The sequence below is a fragment of the Anoplopoma fimbria genome, chromosome 7 (genome assembly GCF_027596085.1).
Source record: "Anoplopoma fimbria isolate UVic2021 breed Golden Eagle Sablefish chromosome 7, Afim_UVic_2022, whole genome shotgun sequence".
Lineage (NCBI taxonomy): Eukaryota > Metazoa > Chordata > Actinopteri > Perciformes > Anoplopomatidae > Anoplopoma > Anoplopoma fimbria.
The window spans coordinates 17,611,461-17,634,374 of NC_072455.1; the positions used below are offsets into that span (position 1 = coordinate 17,611,461).

Below are 22,914 nucleotides of genomic sequence, written 5' to 3' on the forward strand. Positions count from 1 at the left end.
CATTTTCCAAAGAACTTTCTCCACATCCAAAACAAATAATGAATAACTCGCAAATCGATACAGTGTGCTTTATTGAGCTCACATGCTTGACTTGAGTCTGGCACCTGGCCCAATTGTTTTTCATTTGCCAGATATCCCCTTCTCTCCCTCCTTTGTTCTGCTCTGTATCTGGCTAAATAATAACCTGAATGATGTTCATATACAGTTTGTTTGACATGAACCGTAGTATAAAGACTATATCTTTTAAAATTGATAGCAAAGCTCCGTTGCACCCTGCCAGCTTAATTGAATCACATGTTTCCAGAAAAGAGAAACAAAAACGATTTTAGCAAACTGATTTGACTGTTTGATATAAAAAGGCTCAGCAGTGTGAATCAAAAACATCCGGCACCCTTGATCAGCGCCTCTGAATGGGCCTTGGGTTTCTCAATGGAATCTGCGTTGGCAGTGCCACATCGACCCGGGTCACACCCCGCTGTTCTACTGAGTGGGGCTGAATAAAATCATCTCAGGCAGACTGAGAGCTCGCCAGAGTAGGGTCAACTGCTCTGACCCCCAACGGGAGGCCGGGCCCCATCTTCCTGAAAAAATGAAAAAAACAAAACACTACCAAACAAGTGCCCATGTCAGCAGGATACAAATAGAATCACAGGGAGAAAGGTTCCGCGTAGAAGTTTTGAATGACAGGCAAACTAGCGTTTTGTGCAGCATTTGACAGGGACGCAGACCCAGCTCTTTAAGAAGGTCTGCTTTTAAAAGAGCATTGATAACAAGTCACAGCAGTTAGCATGCGCTGCAGAATGTATACAAAAAATAGCACCTTGAAATAAATGAGGGATATGAGAGAACAAAATAAGAAAGCAATTATCTTAATTTCAGTGAAAAGACACATTATGCCTCCTAGTTACTACACAACGTGCAAAGATGATGCTTTCTTCATTTCCTGCCTCCATCTTACCTATAGGTGAAACTAGGACGTTCCTGTCTGCCTAAGCAACTGCCAATTCTCACTGACCCACTCAACTCCACCGTCTAAGGGTCCCTTTGGGGTCATGGCCTCAGTGTCACATGCCAGTGGACGAGAGAGAGATATTGATTACCAATAAACTAATTAAGAACTAAGAGAAGGAATTTCCGCACAGACACAACAATTTGTATCTGTCAAAACAAGAGCTTAGCGGTCGGATTGCTTTCACAGATTCAGTTTACTCCTTTGGCCTTTTGAACTCTATGGCTATGGCTCCAAGGCCATATCAATGATTTTAATATCAGTTATCACTAACTATATTCAAACCTTAAAATAGGCAATTAGGTGAATGTGCATATTGTAATGGCTTTATAATTAAGGCAATGAAATTACTATATATTCTGATAACACTGGAACTCTGGCAGTGGTTTATTGCTTTATGACACTGGCCATTATTTTACAGAATGAGCAATTGATAAAGTCATATATCTGCTCCTCTTGTGTTGTGCATCTGCTATCAATGTCCACTGGCAGCTGACCATATCCATATCCATCCTATCCCCATATAATGTTTAATAAGCTTCCAAGGTTGGTGAATCTGGCACATTAAAATTAACATGCATACTGCCTCTTTTTAGATGAAAATATAGGGTCTATAAATGTATGAAGGTTATTTCATTTTACTTTTGTCTATTTGCCAACTATTTCCCCTCCCCATAAGATAAAACTTCCCCATCATATCGATGATAAACTGTCAAGTCATCGCCCCTTCGCACCCGATATGACGCGTCTGCTCTTCAGGCCCTGGAAAGGATGTGCCTGAAGATCGAGATACCAACTGAGGACGTAGACAACTACTGTTATCGTAGCTCTGCCATTAATAAAATCGCCCGCTGGCTTGTGTCCCGAGGTTTTCTGGTCTGTGTTATCATGCTTCAGGACAATCTAAAATGAAACGGCGCTGAAAATATAGCGGCACTGTGACAGGGGGTAAAAATGGGAAGAAATGTGATGGGCCATGGTGTCAGTGTGGTTAATCGAAAATAATGGCCAGAAATTTATAGTTGCCGTCCTGACCAGCACTGGATGTACTGATGCAGGAGATCGAATTTTAATGTGTACATTCCATCACTTCATACAGGCTACTGATGTTTAGGGCCCCGGCCAAACAGTACATGAATCTATGAACTGAGGTTATCATAGAGCAGTAATAAACTGGGAAACATTAAAAAAAAACAGACTGTCTGTTGCGTTTGTGCGCACCAGCACGTTATAGAACCTTGTTCAGCATCAGGGCGATTTGACAGTCATCTGATTTCCACCTGGGGCCATTGTCATAAATAAACGGCAAAGGGGGAGGGAGGAGGTAAGCTCATGAGAGATGCAAATGAAGGGCGCCTGCTGTGTTGTTGAGACCAAAGGAAACCGTGAGACCCATTATTTTTTTTTCCTCATTTGACAAGAGTCCATCTATTATCCCTTCTTCCCACAATACATGAAATGGTTCCTGGGGGGAAAAAAATAGTCCAGATGCTGTACGGCCCCCTGGTGCTTTGTTATGCAGCATTTGTTTATGGTGTCATGTAATGTACTACAGTCTTGGAATATTCAGAAAAGCTGCAGTGCAGGGTTTTGTCGAGAACAGATCAAACCAATCGTATAACTTATTGTTTTTCTTTTTTATAAAAAAAACAACTATCCTGTTTTTATTATCAATTATTTTATTTACTGCAGTAAGCTTTTATGCAAGTTTCACAAAACCTGCATTGGATGTAGTTGTGAGTTGTGAGGTAAACATAAGTCGAATACTTGCGGTAAATATAACCACTGGATTCTTATGAAAAAAGCCTCAACCCTGTCTGCTCTCCTGGCGGCTGTGGTTTCCTAACGGTGGGGAGCAGGGTTGTCTGGATACCAGCCCGCTGATTTGCTCAGTTCCTGTATCCAGTGTAACGTTAGTATTAAAAAATGCTGTAAATAGCAAGCTTATCTTAGCTAGCTTACTAACCAGCCGCTAAATGAGAAAAATGAAACAAAATGCTTCATCTTCACACTCCTGTCACAGCGTAGAAAAGCACATTGCTCTTGCCAAATTATTATCGTCATTAACACTGATTCACCAGATGTTTTAATGAGCTGAAAGCTTCATTTGCAATACAGAGAAAGGAGAAGGAGAAAGGTTTGTGCTGTGCTGTGAATGTAAAGGTTAAAAGGATAGATGCTGTGGGGTGCGGTGTCTGATGAGAGAGCGTTAACATTATTTTCTTTCATGACGTAGATTATTCCCAAAACGCTCGACTATATTGCAGATTTGGCTTTGCAAGAATAGGGCTGATTTAAAACAGTAGATGGTGGTTTGAGCCAATTTCAACCATTAAATGCAGATTGTTATACATTTGGTAAAGAATGCCATTATCAACACCATTATTGGTGTGTTTCATCAAAGTATAGTTATATAATTTAGTTCATAGCTTTACTGAGTAATGAATGATTGGCGGACTGGCCTGAATTGGCTAATGCAGGTTTTTTCTCCCTTAATAAAAATAAGGGAAAATGGTGCTAATTGGGAAGGAGAGAAGGTTGATGACATGTTCCGTTGCGATCTGTTAGCTGACTACAAGCAGCACTTAATAAAGACATAAGGTATTTTGCTTTTTGTGACCACGCCTACCTGGAAGGGACTTGAGCAATGGCAGACAAGCGTTTGCTGTCGGGAGACTGCCAACGGCAATGGGATGGATGTAGATTTTCCATCAGGGTCTGTGGGAACCAGTATCGTAGGCCATGGTAAAACTATATTGGTGATGAGTTTTACATAGAAGTGAGAACAGCAAGGCTTGGCTAATCAGGAAAGTAACTTGCTATGAATGTTATTCAAAAGAAGCTCATGATCAGCAGGTCTATATTGAAAGACAGAAATGATACATCAGCTGTGACTCATGCTCCTCAGTATTAGGTAAACTCACTCATTAAGCTCAGACTGTATTGTCGGCTCCCTCGCCTCGGAGCACAGACACTAAATAGTCTTATTTAGGGTTTAAGAGGCAGAAATCAGCTGCATACAATTTTTCTTTCACACAGTCATTTTGTGCATTTCACTTCTGACGTCAGAGCTCTTAATGAAGATAGCGTAGCTCACCGTCGCCGAGTTCTGCACAGCCAGTCTAAAGATTTTATTTCACTGCTTCCACAGCTTGCCTTATTTCACTATGGCTTAATGAGAGTCGTTTGGAATAATAGGCTTCCATTGAACGGAGGCATCTGCATCCACACAGCTCTAAATGAGTGAGCTAATTTCCAAAGATAATCACCTCTCCTGCTGTGTTTTTATGCAGAGAAGCTGTAGATTTTTTAGCCTCGGATTTAATGAAGTCAAAAATTACCTCCAAACCTCCGGTAAGGTATACGCAAGCGAGTGTTTGTCTTTAGGTCGTAAAGGAAAGGGTGTTATTTTCCTAAACATGCCAGTTTATGACATGATTAATGACTATGGCATGAGTATTCAGGAAAATTTAGAATATTCAAACATTTGGTAATACTATATTACATTTTCTATGGACACGAGTGATTCATTAGCGAAATTAAAATCTGACCAAGTTTCTAAACTAAACAGGCCCACATTTAAATATATTATTTAAAGTTCAATGAAAATGTACTTAAATTCTGCATCTGTAAAATATATTGTCATAGAGGACCTGCTGAGGAGATCCATCAGATCCATTAGCTCAGCACATAATCATCAAAACTTTCTCACTGCAAAGCAATCCTTGGATTTACTGACTGCTTGAAATATGCCGCGATCTGTGCTACAGAGACATTTTGACTACCCCAACTGAAGCACTTCATGCTGCTGTAGAGACATAAAAAGAACTACAAACTCTTTTAACATGTTTCCAAGAGCAAACAAGTGAGATTTCTTTGGATGCCTGGGTAATGAAGTCCACTGGGACACTCTGAGACACAATTAAAGGATGGAGTGAGCTCTCTTTTTCACTGTCTCTTCTGTCTCCCTCTTTCTTCCCTTCCGCTCTCTCTTGTCTAGTCCCTCTGTGTGTGTGTGTGAGAGTGTTGTCACTGATGACACAGAAGCTGCGGCGTCATGCAGTCACTGCAGATGGCAAATATTGGGGGGGGAAGACAGGAAGGGAAGAATCGCTTGCAAACAGCGTAGGCCATTTTGACAGAGAGAAACCCAGGCTTGTCAGAGCAAATGGGAAAGGTCACAAACTGTGACAATATAGTAATGTCCCATTCACTGAACTACACTCTCCTTTATTTAACTCCCCACTTTCACGTCAACTTACTTGTCGTTAAAAAAAATGTCATGCCCTTTTATTTCTGTAAAGGTTGCACTAGAGGCAGCCACAAGCAAGGGTGACTGAGCTGTTTATCCCATTCACTGTGTATTTATGCAGTTAGTGCGAGAGAGAAACTGTCAGTAATTTGGCAACATTTGCAGCACTTTTCCCCCCGCGGCTCTTTTGGAGTGGCTGTTGCAGAAATTTATACAATATGGAAGAAACGGCAGCAGAGGTTAATTCCCTGGTGCAGTGTTATGCAGGCTGGCAGTCCAAGCGGAGGAGCAAGACAACAATATGGCTAGCAGCTAGCGCAGGACATCCTCCTCACAGCTTTGTGTTTAGCTTATCACAATAGACGGTCTGGAAGGTTTCCAAATAACAGCGGAGGGTGGGAAGACGGGGGAGAGAGCAGAATGAAGGGTAAGGAAGGGATTGTATTGTAATGTGTTTTCATGGTTGCCAAATGAACCTTTCCACAGACTGGGAATCAGAGTTTAGTAGTACTGTAAAAAGCACACACACACACATTCCTCTTGGGCTGTCACAGGAATGAAAATCAGCTATGGCAAAAGGAAAATTCATATGCGGTATTAAAGCTTGAGGTGTACGGCCACCATCAAAAGCTAAATTGCCATCCGTGCAAGCATTATACTTTTTTTTGGTGCTAATTAGCTTTCTTTCTGAGGTAATACTTTTAAAATAAAACCTGCTGTAATTGACGCTTTTTTTCCTTGTCTAGACCTGAGGCAAGCCATCAAATATGTACGACACTTAGTCGCTAGTAAGCTGTTTCACAGTCAATCTAAATCTCAGTTTCAACTGCAGTCATGGCGGTTAGGTTTCCGTAGGGATTTTTCTCTTGAGTGGCCTTCAAACCATTCATTTGTGTATCTAAGATACTCTCCAAAACCTTTCTTTTATCCCTATTTCCTTGTGTGTGTGTGTGTGTGTGTGTGTGTGTGTGTGTGTGTGTGTGTGTGTGTGTGTGTGTGTGTGTGTGTGTGTGTGTGTGTGTGCGTGTGTGTGTGTGTGTGTGTAGCAATGTGTGTTGTGTGTGTGTGTGTGTGTGTGTGTATCCCTTTCTCTCTCTTACCCTCATCTAATTCCACCACCTCTATTTGCGAAATCCTTCCTGCATTGTACATTACTCATGCCCAAGATGTTGTCATCCGATCTTAAACCAAACCTCATATTAACCTTCGCTACCTAGGGACCTGAGCCCGGGCTTATTTGTTGCCTTACATCATGTAACCCAGGTGGCATGTTGTATTAACCTTTCACAGATTGGAAGAAAGAAAAAGAGAATGACACACCCAAGCTTTCCAATTCCCACGTATAAACGCTCCCTTTCTCACTGTCAAACACCCACACAGGCCATGATGGTGTCCAGTTACAGCGACGCTAAAATTTTCGTGGAATGTTTCTTTAGGCTAGATCGACAGGAGAACACATGCAAGGACAAGGTAGGGGTAGGTGGAGGAATAAGTGGGGCAGCTTGGGTTACATTGCCCTACACCTGGCATTGACTTTTCTTGAACAGCACGAGAAATGTGGAGTAAAATCTTCATATTACAGGTCACTAAATTATTTTAAAGGCCAGCAGGGAGCGACTCTTCTGGTCTGTAAGAAAAATGACCCAACTTCTTACTTCATGTAAAACATCAGCATACATTGTAAAAATGAGATTATGGTCTAAATCACTAGTTTCAAGTCTTTTCTTCAATACAGCACGATGTTCACCTCGTAAATTATGGTCCCATTTAGAGTAAAACCGATGATAAAGCAGGGTATGCTTTAGGGCGTGGCTACCTTGTGATTGATAGGTTGCTACCACGGGGTTGTCCAATCTGGGAGTTGTCTGTGTTTTCATCATACAACTTTAATCCTTTCAGGGTGATTTCAGTGTTAATTGTAACATTTTGGTCACTGAAAAACGTCTAATTAAGCGTTCAGTCGAGCGTCCACCCTCTCAAGATGCCGACGGGCAAAATGACAAACTTGAAGATTCAAAACAGTAGTCGAAAAAACCAATGGTTGACATTGCAGTGACTACATCCACTTCTTATATACAGTTTGTGGATGTGTAATTGAAAATACTTCTCACTGTGCCACTGAATGAAATGGCATAAGTACGCCACCACAAATCTCTCTTGCTGCAACTCTCATGACTTGATAGGCCCCTTTCTTTGCTTCATGGCGTATTTCATGCCTGTGCAAATATCAACATAAAATGATTATGATGTGGATCTGCATTACATGTGGAGTCATAAATAACTTGGTGACTTCATGGGGTTTGGTATGTGTAGCTTATTTATGCCATCCACGACTCTGAGCTATTTGTGGTATCTTGTGCCATTCTGCATGAACTTCAATTAAGAGTAACCCAAGTCTGCTCTGGCTAAAACTGCCTCTCTATGTTAGCTGTTGCCATCTCATCTTGGAGTAGATTTGCGTTTACACAGGTCCAAATATAGTTTATTGCCAAATCGGTTCATGGGGCTGTAAAAGTTATTGGATACTGATGCCTTATTTGCTGATTTTGTGACTGGTACCAGGCCATTATGCTACTTAAATTTGGAAATTAATAAATGATTTGGGAAATGCACGTTTTAAAAAAAAAAAATGCCATAGCAACCCCTGGTACTTAAGGGAATTTTAACACTGGAATTATTCTATAAATACAGCGGCGGGGTCATGTGCGCCATAGTTTTCTAGCCCGACTAAATATAAACAAGGCCCGTCTGAGCAGTGTTATCTGTAACGGTGTGATGCAACCCCCCGAAACCCCTCTGAAATAGTTCCTAAAATATACATGAAAAGGGAATGGAAAAATACAGCAGTTTTTTTCTGTCGGTTGTTTGAAGACGCGAGCACAACCTCCGTCTGTCATCCCTAAAATATCACAACCAGGAAAGAAATGAAGGAAGGAAGGAAGGCGGGAATAAGCACTGAATAAAAAAAAAGACAAAGACAACTTCGGATGGAGTTGTCAGCATTGCTAGCACCACTGAAGCACATCTGTATGAGCAACATTCCTATTCTACTATGAGAAAAATGACAAAACACCCCAAAATTTCCTTTCAGGTCTTGGCAGGTTTGAAATAGGAAGGTCAACGAAACGCTGCAACTCACATTAATGTCTACTACTCGCTCATTTTTCTTTTTCTTCCCACACAGAGTTCTGTATTCCCCCGGGGCTACCATTTGCTTTGCAAAATGCATGCATGAAATTCTTGAGACCAGCCTCCCCACGACAGTCTAAATAATAGATTACCAACACAGCATCTAGCCTGCGCTATAACTTCAGCCCCAACTGTCTGGCCTCATTAGTGAGGGAAGTGTAAAAGATAGCCAGCTGCTAGCCCAGGTGACGGCACTCAGCTCTGGCCTTTGGCAGTAGTGGCCCACCCTAAAGAGAATATACGACGTCTCGCTCTGTGCTGTTCATCTTGTAATCCGCCTTAAAGCTGCTAAGCTTCCGTTGATGGCAAATGAATTGAGACCAATGGCAGGAAAGATGGACACACCGGGACAAGAGGGTGAAAGTTTCAGTGAGCAGCAGAGGAAAAGGAAGAAAAGGAACAAAACGTGGTAGATTCATCTGAGAGGAATGACAGATGGAAAGGTGGTTGATTCGGGCTGTCTAGTCAGAACCAGAGGTGACCTAAGCCATTTTCATCCAATGATTGTCCCCCTTTTCTCCCTCCTTCTGCCCCTCCCTCCATCTCTTTTCACTCTCTCCTCTGTTGCTCTATCTCTCTTGCCCTCTCTCTCTCCATGTTCGCTTCCAAATGGCAGTCATTATACCGGACATGAAAAGTCATTTTAGTTCCGCCTGGCTTCTTCAAAGCAGCTAGCTATAATTGCAGATTGAGTAGAGAGGGAATGCTGAGGTTACACAGAATGTAAACGTTGACTCCTAACCTTGCAGCGATGCAGGGTATTAGAATTCAAAAAAGGGATGCATAAAATAAGAGTTAATCTAAAACCAATACTTACAAAATGCTGATATTAATCAGTATTTCTCAGTTTACTTGTGAGATACACATACATGTTCAAAGATCTCCCTGTGGACATGTGGGTGCCGGACTGTGAGCGGAGCGGAGGCGCTGGATCCCATTACAACACGTGTCACTTCAAGAATTATGGCATGAATTGGGGAAACACTTCCAAATTATGAAAAATCCATCCACTATTAAATGCATTCCTCATTCGTGAAATTGCTATGTGGCAATGTCACTGCACTTTTTAATGGATTTCAATCCTCTTTGCCAATTCCAGTGGTCTGAAAAAATGCAAATGGCCAAAAAATACAAATGATCTTATTTTAGGTTCATCTTAGGCAAATCATTTTATGCAGAGCTGCTGCAGCAACAAATGCTATGTTTTGCCTAATGTTAGATTTGTTCTGTCATAGTGAATATATACGTGTGTGTTCGATCAGTGTGTGTGTGTGTGTGTGTGTGTGTGTGTGTGTGTGTGTGTGTGTGTGTGTGTGTGTGTGTGTGTGTGTGTGTGTGTGTGTGTGTGTGTGTGTGTGTGTGTGTGTGTGTGTGTGTATATATACATATGTATATGTATGTGTGTGTATATACATATACATATACACATGTATATGTATATATATGTGTATAAATACGTATGTATATATGTATGTATATGTATATATATATATATATATATATATATATACGTATATATATATATATATATATATATATATATATATATATATATATATACGTATGTGTATATATATATATATATATATATATACGTATATATCCTATATATGTGTGTGTATATATATATATATATGTGTGTGTGTGTATATATATATGTGTGTGTGTGTGTATATATATATGTGTGTGTGTATATATATATGTGTGTGTGTGTGTGTGTGTATATATATATATGTGTGTGTGTGTATATATGTGTGTGTGTGTGTATATATGTGTGTGTGTGTGTGTGTGTGTCTATATATATGTGTGTGTGTGTATATATATATATGTGTGTGTGTGTGTATATATATGTGTGTGTGTGTATATATATATATGTGTGTGTGTATATATATATGTGTGTGTGTGTGTGTGTGTGTATATATATGTGTGTGTGTGTGTATGTGTGTATATATGTGTGTATATATGTGTGTATATACATGTGTATATATATATATATATATACATATATATACATATACATACATATGTGTGTGTATGGGTGTTTGAGAGCTTGCAAAATTATCCCTGAAGCGGTTCAGTCCCTGAGGGTCATATATATACATTGCTCTTTCCCAGTTTACGAGGTAGCCACCAGCGTGAGCTCTGCACCCCTCCCTTGCACTTATCTCTTGCACCCTTCTATTTGGCACAGCAGGTAGCGTAATTGTTCTTGGAAAGAGCCCATCAACTAAAGGCTCTGTTTTTGACTTCTTGTTGCAGGGACCTTTATCATAACACCCCATGTTTGCCCAGCTCCAGGCTCTAACCGCAGAGTGCCTCTGAACAAAAGTGTTTCAGCTAAGTCATTCCCTTTTAATGGAGAATGGTGGGGGGGGATAGATGGAGAGTATAGACTGGAAAATATGTCTCCAATAGGAGACCCTCCCTGTCGTCCACTCCCACTCCAAAAATCATGAAACACAACCTCTACTGGCTCTCTTGCAAGCAAATTCTAAAACTGTCATAGTTTAATTGAAATTCCATCACTTGTGTGGCTGCTATTGTGGAATAATTTGATAAAGCTGTGTGACATGAATGCACAGGGCCGACCGCCACTTCTTTTTCTTCCTCCAGCTTTTATTTCCTCATTCCGCCGGTTATTCAAATGAACCTCAGTGGATTCTGCTCTCAGCCTTTCCCCCAAAAAATTAAGAAAAGAGAAAATGAGACAATGGGAATGGCATAAAAACAAATAATGTTTTTGGTTGCAGCACAATCAGAAAGTCCTCAAAATAATATTACCAAGCTACCTTTATATACCCCATCATTTACATTCTTGTGCTATTTGAAACCAGAGTTATCTTTCGCGTCTCTTTAGTTTTCCTCTAATTAGTCCTTACTCCCTCAAAGTGCTAATAGTGACAGGCTGTTAGTTGCCAGATGGGGGGGGGGGGGATCTAAAATGGAGGTCAAGGGCAGAATTCCATTCCTCTGCCAGTGCCACTGACCCCAATCCAAAACCATACCGGCATACCCCCTTCCACTGTATGTCTTCACAACTGGCTACAGGCGTTTGGCATCAATCATATCCCCTGAAACCCAATCCACAAGCAAAGGACAGCTGGGGCGGAAAAGCAGCCCTCTATGTTTCTGACACATCGGTGCTCCCCCTGTACGCAAAGCCTGGAGGCAGAGCCGAGACTGGGCGAAGTTGAACCATGTTGGAAGTGACATTATGCTTTGTGTGTTAGAATACATACAAGTACAATTTCACTGAGGGAGATGCAGGCTGTGAAATGAGGATGAAAGGATGTGGAGAAACGAAAAAAAAAATTTCCTTGATACAAAGACTGAGAGAAAACAAGAGTAACACACAGAGAAGAACAAGCTCAGCTACAGAACTGTGCTCTCCCACTGCCAAATAATATTTACGCCTCAGCTTTCTGCCCTGACAGGGTGATGGACAGTAGAGGTGATTTTGCCTGGGCGTGAAAATAGGCTTCTTATTATTCCATCCCAGTGGCAACTTGAATATCAATAAAAAAAACTGCTCGCGCTCCCCTATGTGTAAAACCAATGCCCCATAGCGGTGGTTTTTATCAAGCAACCCACCCTTGACGCTAGTTATGCAGTACTAGAGGTTACGGGAGGAAATGCTTGCCAAGTAAATAAGTGAGTGAAGCGATTGAATCGAGAGGGGGAAAAAAACACAGCGGGACCAGGGCCAAAGTGAACCAAGGGTAAAGTCATGATCACTTCATTATGCCGGAGTGCAGCTCAGTGTTGTGCGAAATCAAACTGCTTTCTCATTTGTCACAATGCATCAAGCCGGCCGCCGTGAAGCGGCTGTGTAGTCGGCTGGAGGCCCGTGACGTTCAGGCGCACGCATCGGTTCATGTACATCAGTAAACTTAACTGCAAGATATACAAAATGTTTACACGCATGTAGTAATATGCATGTATAATGTACAGTACAGTGCACATAACAACACCGCTACGACATGTGTGAATACACCTTGCCCGATCCTTTTTTTTTTTTTTTCTTCTCCAACATGACCTCTACCAGTCAAACTTCCCCTGCATTCACCAACCACCCAGCCTGCCAGCTAGCCAGCCGGTCTGCCAGTCAGTGGGTAGTTAAGGACTGTTGCTGGCACAAAATAAGCTAGAATACACCCACTGGATTACAGAGGGTAGGCAGAGAGGGGGGGAGGGGTGATTGCTAACAGACCTATTGGCACTCCATCTCCTCCAGCTCCAACACCACGGCGCCTGATAATTGTGGCCTCTATGTTTACGTATCCATTTTTGCAATGTAAGTGTTGATTTCTCATTCCGCGCTCGTAATAGGGGCCCTGGCCTTGGAATTCCTGAAGTAGTGCTCTTACACACATAGGCACACACGTAAAACACACACACACTAACAAACTTTGTTCTCACTCTTTTTGTCCGCACTTGAAAATAAACCAGTGAGTCAGAGCTACTTGACTGTGCCATAAGACAATGGGACTGTGAGGTGCAGGCACACTTGTTTGTAAGAGGGCTTGGCTTGCTTTGCCGAAGAAGGACTCAGATAAAGGAATGTTGAAAGATCCTGCAGTGCTTCAAGATGCCTGTTAGATTTAATTCATTGCTGTCAATGAGCTTTTATCTGTGAGCTTAACATTTCACCCGCATATGGAGCAGTTAGGCAGGTGAGTGCACATTTGAGAAGTAAAAAAGGACATCTGAAAGACATTGTTGACTTCTCCAACATTAATTCTTGAAAATGCCCTGTTGTCCCTTCTAGACACTGTCAAAAATGTGGGAAATGACTTCAGAATGTGCTTCAGGCACAAAAAGCTGGAGAGAAAAGTAGATCGGCAGGAACGCAAAAATGGCCGAACTCCCTTATAGGCACTTTCTAAGCCCTTATATCATTTTTCAATGTAATGGCTTGCATGCCATGAACTGTTTGTAGCCTTCACACACACACATACACACACACACACTAGTGAAACCTTGACTCATTTCTCCTTTTTTATTTCCTCTCCCACTATAATAAGGAATTTCCTGTTCACAATGTACATCAAGATTCTTCACAAAAAACGACATGTTTTTTTTGGAGTATGTCGAAAAGCCACTAAGTGGAGGATGAAGGTTTTTAGAGAAGATGGCCGCGTCAGTGCCGCTTTTCCTTGACTGAGACACTTTGCTCCCTTCAGCGACTTTGGGTAGCAGCACTTTGAGCGAGCACCACCTTATCCATTTTGTCTCCTCTTTTGAGCGCCTGCTGTCTGAACTGCAAAATTGGAAATCGAACGGACGGCGACGGCGTTAATTGCACTGTGTTAAAAATTGTGCTGATTTGTTTTGAGCTGGGAACCGTAAAACATGTAGGACAGTGGAGGTGCTGGGAAGTGCTTAGTGGCTTTAAATCGGGAATGGCTCGAGCAAACACACACACACACACACACTAATTTGAATGCTTGAACACACACACACTGCCCTTTGAATACCTACTCCGCCTTCAATCACTGCCTTTTTGTTTGGAAATATATTTCTTTGCATTTGGTCGTATAGACTTTCTAAAGCGTTTTGTTTTACACCACAATGCATCCAAAAATGAATTAGCAGATTAAAGCAAATCTTCATTTTCAGCAAACTAATGGTTCCATACAAAGTATTTTTTTTTGCGCATTAGAAATTCTATTCGTGTTAATATTGTTTTCTACATAGTGCCTAAAATCCTCTCTCTACTGCATTCCCCTCACTGGCTGAGGAGAATGAGTCCCCTAGTGGCCCAACTGGCACACTGAGCACAGGTCTACTGGAAATAAAGGTTCACTTTCACCTGATTGACAGAATATGTTGCGTGACTGACTGATACTTTGCTGCTTTTTTCAAACATGTGAGCTCTTTAAAAAAAAAAAAAAAAAAAAAAAAAAAAAAAAAAAAGCTAAGTCAACTTTAAACATCTTGAAAAATAAGACCGTGTTCTAAAAATAAGACGAATAAGATGAGAGATCTCGGGAGAGTTGCAGGAATGCTCTTTGAAAAATTCTTCACATTGTACTCGCTGAAAAAGGCTTCCACAACTCTACAAAAAGGGTCCACTTAATGAACTGTATTTATGTGACACCCAGCTTCAAATAAATCATTTTGCTTGACGGGTTGTTGTCATTTTTATGACAAAAGGGGGTGAACAAATCAACTGTAGCCTTCACAAAACGTTACATAAAAGCACGACACGTGTGTATAACGATGTGTTTTGATGAATTACTGGAAAAATAAAGAGATTTTTAACATCAGTCCCCTCTACAAACCGCACTACATGACAGAAACACTCCACCTGCCCATTAAACGATGGAGTTAATATGCAGATGTATATATATATATTCCAAATAGATAAATGAACCCGTCATTGCCGGTATTTGATATCATTCGTGGCGTTTTTAAGTAACATACATCGGCTCGATGAGCGCTCATGTGTTCAAGGTTGCGCACTTTCATAATAACAAGCATTATAACAATTACTGACTCATAAATAAAAAACGGTCATATCCCTCAAACACCATACATACACTATTTGTATATAAGAAGTCCAAACAGGTGGAGCTGGTTACAGCTGATGTTTGGACCAACTTCACACCTGAACCCACTGCGGCAGCGACTTCAGCCCCGACTGTCACAGCCGCAAAACTCGCCAAAACAATCTTACCTTATCACCATTTTTGCGGTCAGTTTGAAACTCGGTCTCTCCTTTCTTTTTTCTCTACAAAACGAAGTTGTTTTTTTTTTACATCCAGTAATGACAGTCTAGTCCTGGGGGGGGAATGAAATAACGTGGAAGAAAAGAAATCCGTCCTCAGGTTCTTCTTCTTCTTCTTCTTCTTCTTCTTCTTTTTTCCCCGTTTGTTCGCTCTTATTTCGGTTCTTTCCTCCGAGTTGTCCGTCACCGACGCAATAAACGATCTTCGGGGGGGCGATCGGACCAAAACACGTGTGTGTGATATATATTCTCTGGGGTATGGGGGGTTTCTGTCTGTGGTGGGCTCGTCAGGTCGTCATGGGATTGGACGTGGCGAGACTGTGGTTGTGTGTGAAGAGTGCGGCCGGGACACACAGCCCCTCTCTCTCTCTCTCTCTCTCTCTCTCTCTCTCTCTCTCTCCTTCTCTCACTCTGTCTGTCTGTCCGTCCGTCTCTTTCTCTGTGTTTGCCGAGATCCGAGCACGGACTGAAAGCCCAGGCAGAGAACAACAGGAGAGTGAGAGAGAGAGAGAGAGAGAGAGAGAGAGAGTAGGAGGGGTGACGTCACACAGCGAGGTCCCACTTTTCCAAAAAGAATTTGGGATCAACTTTCACCCCCACAACAGGAATGTGCACTTGGTACATGGTTACTGGGAAGGATGATTTGTGTGTGTGTGTGTGTGTGTGTGTGTGTGTGTGTGTGTGTGTGTGTGTGTGGGGGGTTTGAATATATCATTTTTTCCAGTGGTAAACCGTGAGAACATGGTTTGCATGTGTGACACCAGATATGTCTGCATGTGCTCGTTATACTACAGCTATGTTATTATGAAGGAAAGTAAAATCATACTGTTTGCGATATAACAGACAGCATGCTGTACAGGGATTTCTACAAAATGGTGAAGAAAATTGCAAAAACAATGTGTTGTTGTCATTCGCTATTAGGTGATTTAATTGCAGTAAACGGACAGAAAGGATGCAGAAACAACTACATCATGATGCCAATTTGTAAAAAAAAGTCTTAATTGATGTCAGCAAGATGACAAGAAAACAACTTTTGAAAGTGCCCTTTTTCTTAATGTAGTTCGGATCAGATCATATATACCTCATGGTGCATTTTTATACTACATCATATTTGATGCTCAATGGAAGTTTTTGACTTAACTTAATGTGAAAAAGATGTTGCTGTAGCTGTCAAATAGATCTAGTAGAGTAAAATTGCAATTGAATGTCTATGATGAGCATGATTTGAAGTACAGTCAAATTTCAAACACTCTACCTGCCTCAGGATACTTAAGTTCAGAACTTAAGTGAATATACTTTACTTTCTACCACTGGTCCTTAAAGGTGCACTGTGTAATATCTGGCCACATGCTCCAAACTAATAGGGGGCAGCATTTCACCTCTACTACTTGGTCAATACAATAAAAAATTACAATCATCAGTTACAAATTATATAAAACCAACAGTAGGGCAAAAATGAGCACATTTCGACCAAACTGTGGGAATTCTGAGAGATGGTTAACATGACACTGCTTTATAATCTTCATGTGAGGCTTTGGGCTCTTGTTTATGTTAGCCATCTGTATGTTTACTGTGCCGCTTCATGGTCTGTTTATGTTTTGATAGTTGGTTTATTGGAATACATCCAAGGTGGCAAAAACAAGGAAACCACTCGTCCTCCCAACTCCTCCATGCCCTCCTGCTGGCATAGTGGTCTCCTGGTGGGGACGAGAACGAAATGAAAACACAAATCCTTTTCTCGTTCCTACCACTTTGGATTTAATCCAGTAAACGGAGGGCGGACTGGACGCTACAGTGACTCACTATCGCCTCTTGAGGAACAAGTGGTTTTACAAAGCAGGACGGGCCTGCGCTAGCTGTTTAGCATGCTCATTTCGGTAGATAGCTCTTCAATTCAAGACATGGACATGTTTTACATAAAGACAACTCTGTAACCTCTTCACATGTTGTTGATTATATTTGTTCATTTCTTTATTTTTTTTTAGAATGAATATTCTGTCCAGATCTTACATATTGCACCTTCAAGCAAGTGAGAGTTGAACCCTGGTGTAAATGGATGCTTCATGGCAGTAATGTCAGTGCAAACTCCATAAAAATGCCAACATGTACCGTAAGATTACTACAAACTCATCACTAACAGACACAATATAGGTCCCTGTAGAGATATTTCATCGATTTTGTTGTCAGGCTGGTCTTGAATGTGTGTGCATGCCTGTCATCTAACCATTTTTTTTTTTTTTTAAATGTATCAAAGGTACTGCTTCTGTATGAGGAAAGCTGCCTTCACATACTGCATCGTGTACTCCAAGGTCAGCCTGTCAGAGCAGCCAAGCTGAGCAGTAACCTCTATAAACCATGTATAATGATCACACATTTCATGTAATGATTCCAAGAGGTGATTGATTCACTTCCATGTTACTGAAAAGACATAATGGTGCACAACAATGCATAGAGGGACAATGTTGCTCCAGATAACACAGTCAAGTGCAGGGTCCTCTGATGTAGGGGCTACAGAAAAATAACAGCATTGGCCCGGGGAGACAGATGACTATGACCAATTGTGTTTTGAGAAAAGTTGCTTTTGTGGCAGCAACCCAAGCCTTCTGATGAACAACCTAGCCCTGCAGACACCACGCATCTAGCATCCAGCAATAGTGCTCTGAGAGACAGACTACTGCAGTCAGCAGATCTGTTTTTCTTACCTGCACTCAGACATGCCACGTGTCTGATTGAGTAACTGTGATCGTGATTCATACCTGCAAATTATAGTAGCGAGCTCCATTTATTAAGGGCAGAGTTTGATACCGCCTCCACATGCAGATTTATAGGCCAAAAGAAAGTGTTAGTTTTGTGACAATGAACGATAGAGAAACTTGATGAAATTACTGTTATGTGAACTATCGCCCGTGACTGCTGGCTATGAGGAAAAACACGGTGGGAGTGATGGCTTGTTGTGTCTCGAGGCACAATGTACTGAAGATCACAAATGTCTGATTATCTGACTCTCACCCAAGCAGTTGTTTGGTATAGACTGAAGGCCAGAACGCTCTTGTGGAAACCTCCATGAAATGATGAGGCCTGACGACGATCACCTTCGATGCGTGACTGTAGGGGGCGTCTTACTTATTTTTCAAGTCCCTCACCTGTATTCATGATCTTTGAATATAATTGGATGACACTAGTTATAATTCCGCTCTGTATCTAGCCTTGTGCTTTCATATTCTTGGCACCATCTCTAGCAGTAATACAGCAGCACTTGTTGATAAATCGGTGCAAGGGTAGGATTCATCAAGGGCCTTCCTTCCCGGCTTATCATGGCTGAACTTTGTCGGCCAACAGGACACGGTAGTCTATAAACCATGTGTCCTTCAATAAGAGGGATCCAAGACAGAGAAAACCAGAGTGCTGGGCTGAGATGCAGCATTATGGGGTGGTGAAGTTTGCCTATTAATACTCTTGACAGTGGGAAGGCCATTTAACTCACATGGCCAATGTTTTCTTTGTTGGACACCATATTACTAATAAATGAGCCAACAGTGTTTGATAAACTGCCTAAGGCATGTTTATATCCATACATGTGTGAGGTCAGGTAAAGTGTATCACTGATTGACATTTACTATGTAAATACAATGCGAATGCAGCTAGGGATGCAAAAGTTTACACAGTATCCGTATGCATTTGCTTTGACTAAATAATGTGAGGAGATCTTCTGATGTATGTGTATTTTCTGTATAGCTGCCCACACAGTAAATCTATGGGGACTATTCAGATTTCACATAACTAATTAGCATATAATATTCTCATTTATTTTAAAATCCTGTTCAGTTATCTCCCTTTTTTTTCTTTTCATGCTAAAAATGACAGAGGGTTGCCTTACAGGCTGAACAAGATTAATTAAATGCCCTATTCTAGAATGTGTTAAGTAAGGGCTAGTGTTCATTAGTAGCTCAATATCACTGTCACCATAGATATTAAAATAGAGTGCTGTTGATTATTACACAGAATGTCAGAACCAAAGTTAAACATTTTGGCAACTACTGGATAAATGGCTATTCAATTTAATGCAGATATTCATGATCCCCAGAGGATAAATCATAACTTTCATAATGCTTTTATTTAGAAAATTGCTTTTTACCAAAAAACTCAGTCCTTGTCAGCACCTTATTATCACGGTGCTAGAGTTAGTCGATACCTTGTACTTAAATGGTACATTTTCTCTCAGCACTGTCTTTAGAGGTGGCCTTGTGGACTATGCAAGTTACTGTATCAAGCAAATCAATTTATAGATTGTGTAGGGTTTCCTTTACAGAGTGCAGTGTTTATCTCAGTGGGGATACAATTTCGGAAACAAACAGGAAACACAGATAGAAAACCAATCACGTTGTTCTTTAAGTTGCAAAGAAAGTTGTTTGTGTTTAGTTTGCAACAAAAACAATGTTTTAAGTGAAGCTTGTCAGTTAACTTTACACTAAGGAGAAGGCTCAGACTGGATTTTGTTGCTAAATAGGATGAGGTCACTTCCATTGTAACTCAATCCAATAACTGCCATACCAGTTTATATCTTAAGATTTGGGAGGGCCTTGCAGCTATTTCAGAAGGATTTTATTTCTGAATGAGTTACATGTACTTGTGATCATGCAGCCTATTTTTAATTCTACAAACAAAACTGTCCGTCTCACATTTAATGTGAGACGGACAGACGTGAAAATACAATATCGTTCACTGTCAATCTCCCTATAGCCTGGGGTGCAGGCCTTTTCACCCCTGACAAGTTGTTGGCGAATTACAAATGACTGTCAGTCAAGTCATTACTCTAGTTTCTGCTACCCAAAGACACCCCCATGTATAATACGGTGGAGAAAAGAGACAACTTGTCTGAATCAAAAAACAAGGACTGTTGGTTTTCAGCTCCTAACGCCCCAGAGTTGATACATTTATAGGCCCCACCTCCCCCACAACCCTGATCAAGTAAACCAGTCATCGTAAAATTAATTTCCCCATCAAGCGAGACTCGCGCTCTTCAGGATAACAATCTATTTTTAAGCGGATAAATCTAATCCAATGTGTTGAGATTGACTCGTTTATGGACGCTGCCCAAGCAGTCAAGAGAGGGAGGGTAGGGCGGTGGGGGGGATGAAGTGACAAATGCCAAGGTGATATTACACACATCTCCAAGGCAGGGAAAATGTAAACCAACACCCAAGTGTAGTTCTTGGCTGAGACATCTTATACCTCTCTCCTTCTTAGACTCTGTCAGACATGATGGATGGATAACCATGCAGCCCATGCTTTCACCAGCATTGATAGCCATTATTATGTACATTATGGGGAATATGTGGTTATAATTGGTCTGATGTCAGAAAACTATATCGGGAGCCTTACACAATCAGTGAGAGCGTATGTATAATTCACTCAGTGACTTACATAACTTGGAAACAATGACAGCCGTATAACACGTCCCCCTGGTGAAAACACTCTCTAACGCTTCCTTAATCCAGAAATATTAAATTAACCCTGTAAAAAGTCAAAGTTTAAATTTAGGGAAAACATCTTTAGGTATCATTTTGTGTAAGTTTTACACTGAAATACTCAGCTAATCTGCTTCATCAGGACTTTGTGGTTGTAGTTTGACCATATTTGATTGACAAGTCAGGCAACATGAGCAAACAACCACACAATTGTTGACATTGTTATTTGAATGTTGTTAACTTTAATAGGTGCACAGCAATATAGGACATCACCATTTTATGTAAATTAAACCAGTTCTAAATTTGTCATAAAACGTTGAGTTCAAGTCAGGCCCCATGACTCATATAAAAGAGGTGAGTGAGCAAAGAGCATTGTGGTTATACATTAGCTCTTACTGGTGGTGCGGCCAACAGTTTTCCGTTAGATATTAACTCTATTTGGAGCAGCTGATTGCAGCCTGGTGTCACAATACCTTCAGAGCTGACTGCACGTAGTCCTAAATTCTGTTAAAGCTGACGACATGTTTAGTCTAGTGTGACATTGCCTCAGATTGGAGGAGCTGACTGCACGCTTATTTTACATGTTTGATCAGCTTTGATTAGCTTTCAAGTAGCATTTGACGAGAGTACCCAAGATGCCATCAGTAAAAGACACAGTAGTGAGACCACTGAAGCAGACATGACTACAGGTTGTGCTGTATGGAGGCAGCATATATTGCTTCGGTATGTCAGTGTTGATGATCCATAGTTCAATGTTCAACAATGCATAATATATTGTCTGCTACAGAGTGGGTCACAAGCATATTGTCAATGAAAACACAATAGTCTGCACTCCCTAAAGAGGGCAACTTGAACTCTTATATGCCCTGAACAGCTCCTCCTGTTACTGGGCACGACGTGACGAGAGGCACGTGCCTACACATCTGTTCTGGAACTGCTGAGTCATGCGTAGTCAATATCACCTTATTATGATGTCAAGCGAAATCAGATTCACGACGAGGCCCGTGGATGGGACCTCGGTTTGATTTAGTTTATTGTTGGCATGGGGGTGCAATGAGCTGAAAAGCAATTAGGTCCATTAAGAGATCAACTGGGATGGCATGAGCAGCCATGGTGTGCAGCAACCTGCTCAGATAATCGAAAAGAGATAGAGGTGGAGAGGGAGAGGGAAAAGGGGCTTAGACAGATTGAGTCAACTCCTGGCTGACAGAGTCCCTCTGTGGAACTCAGCTCAGGACACATGTCCGGTGAAACCATGCAAATATGTACCTGAATGTGTGTGTAGTGTGAGCACGCACATGCAAATGGGCTCTGTGCTCGATGTATGAGCCCCCTTACAAGTTGGCTGTGACGATGAAATTGGGATGGAGAATGAGGAGGAGTCAGGAAAGTGGATGGCAACAAAGCCCCTTTCCCCAACTATTCCCCATCCCCTGTAGCACTTCGCTTTTAATTGTCAACCTGCACAAAGTCAGAACCACAGCTGTGGAGGGCGCCTCCTATTAAAAAAGGAAGCTATACATAAGCAGTAAAATTGTAAGAAGCACTCGCACACTCTCCTCGATTAGCGGGGAACATCCGTCACCATGGATACTAATAGCTGCATTAGCCACTCTGCTTTTGACTTATATTGTGTGCTGTTTCCTCCCGAATGCGAAACATCCCAAAACAATGAACATTTGGTCTCTGTGCTCTGTGTACATATATTATAAGCTATCACTAAAATGTGTAGTTGATTAATCAATTTGTTAAATTAATCAATGGCAATTTCAGTTATTGACTAACCATTAGTCCCTTTTTAAGCAAAGGTCCAAACTTCAGCTATTTAAATGTGAACACATATTGCATGAACTTGTTTTATCTCTTCATAAATAGGATATATTTGGGTTTTGGACTGTCTGGCTACACAAGCAATTCTTAGGTACCTTACCTTATGTTACAGGCTCTGTCAATTATTTTCTCTATTTCATTTTATTGACTATTTATTTACTAAATGATCAAATGATGAGTCAATCATTTGATGGTAATGTTGCAGTCCTATTTAGCTTGTGATGTTTTCACTTTTTAAACTTAACTGCTTTACATATTTAGTAGTTTTTGAAGACATCTCTGTTGCATACACTCTCATTGTGTCATATAGTTAAATACTCTACCTCTGCTCCCAAAGAAGTGGTTTAGGAAGGCCTTTGATATGGCAAACCCTCCACAGGGAAGATAAGATGAAGTAAACCAGGATTTATATTGTTGAGAGTACTCATGTGATGAT

At 41.1% G+C, this 22,914-nt stretch overlaps 1 protein-coding gene across 2 annotated transcripts in view; it reads right to left on the minus strand.

Moving 5' to 3' along the window:
- The window catches only part of LOC129093562 (receptor-type tyrosine-protein phosphatase delta-like), a 127,897-nt gene extending 112,264 nt beyond the window's left edge, over nt 1-15,633 (minus strand). For both annotated transcript variants that reach the window (XM_054601614.1, XM_054601615.1), the window contains exon 1: nt 15,130-15,633. The gene's annotated coding sequence lies outside the window, so the exon portion shown is untranslated. The remainder of the gene's footprint in view (nt 1-15,129) is intronic.
- Between the last annotated feature and the right edge of the window lie 7,281 nt (nt 15,634-22,914).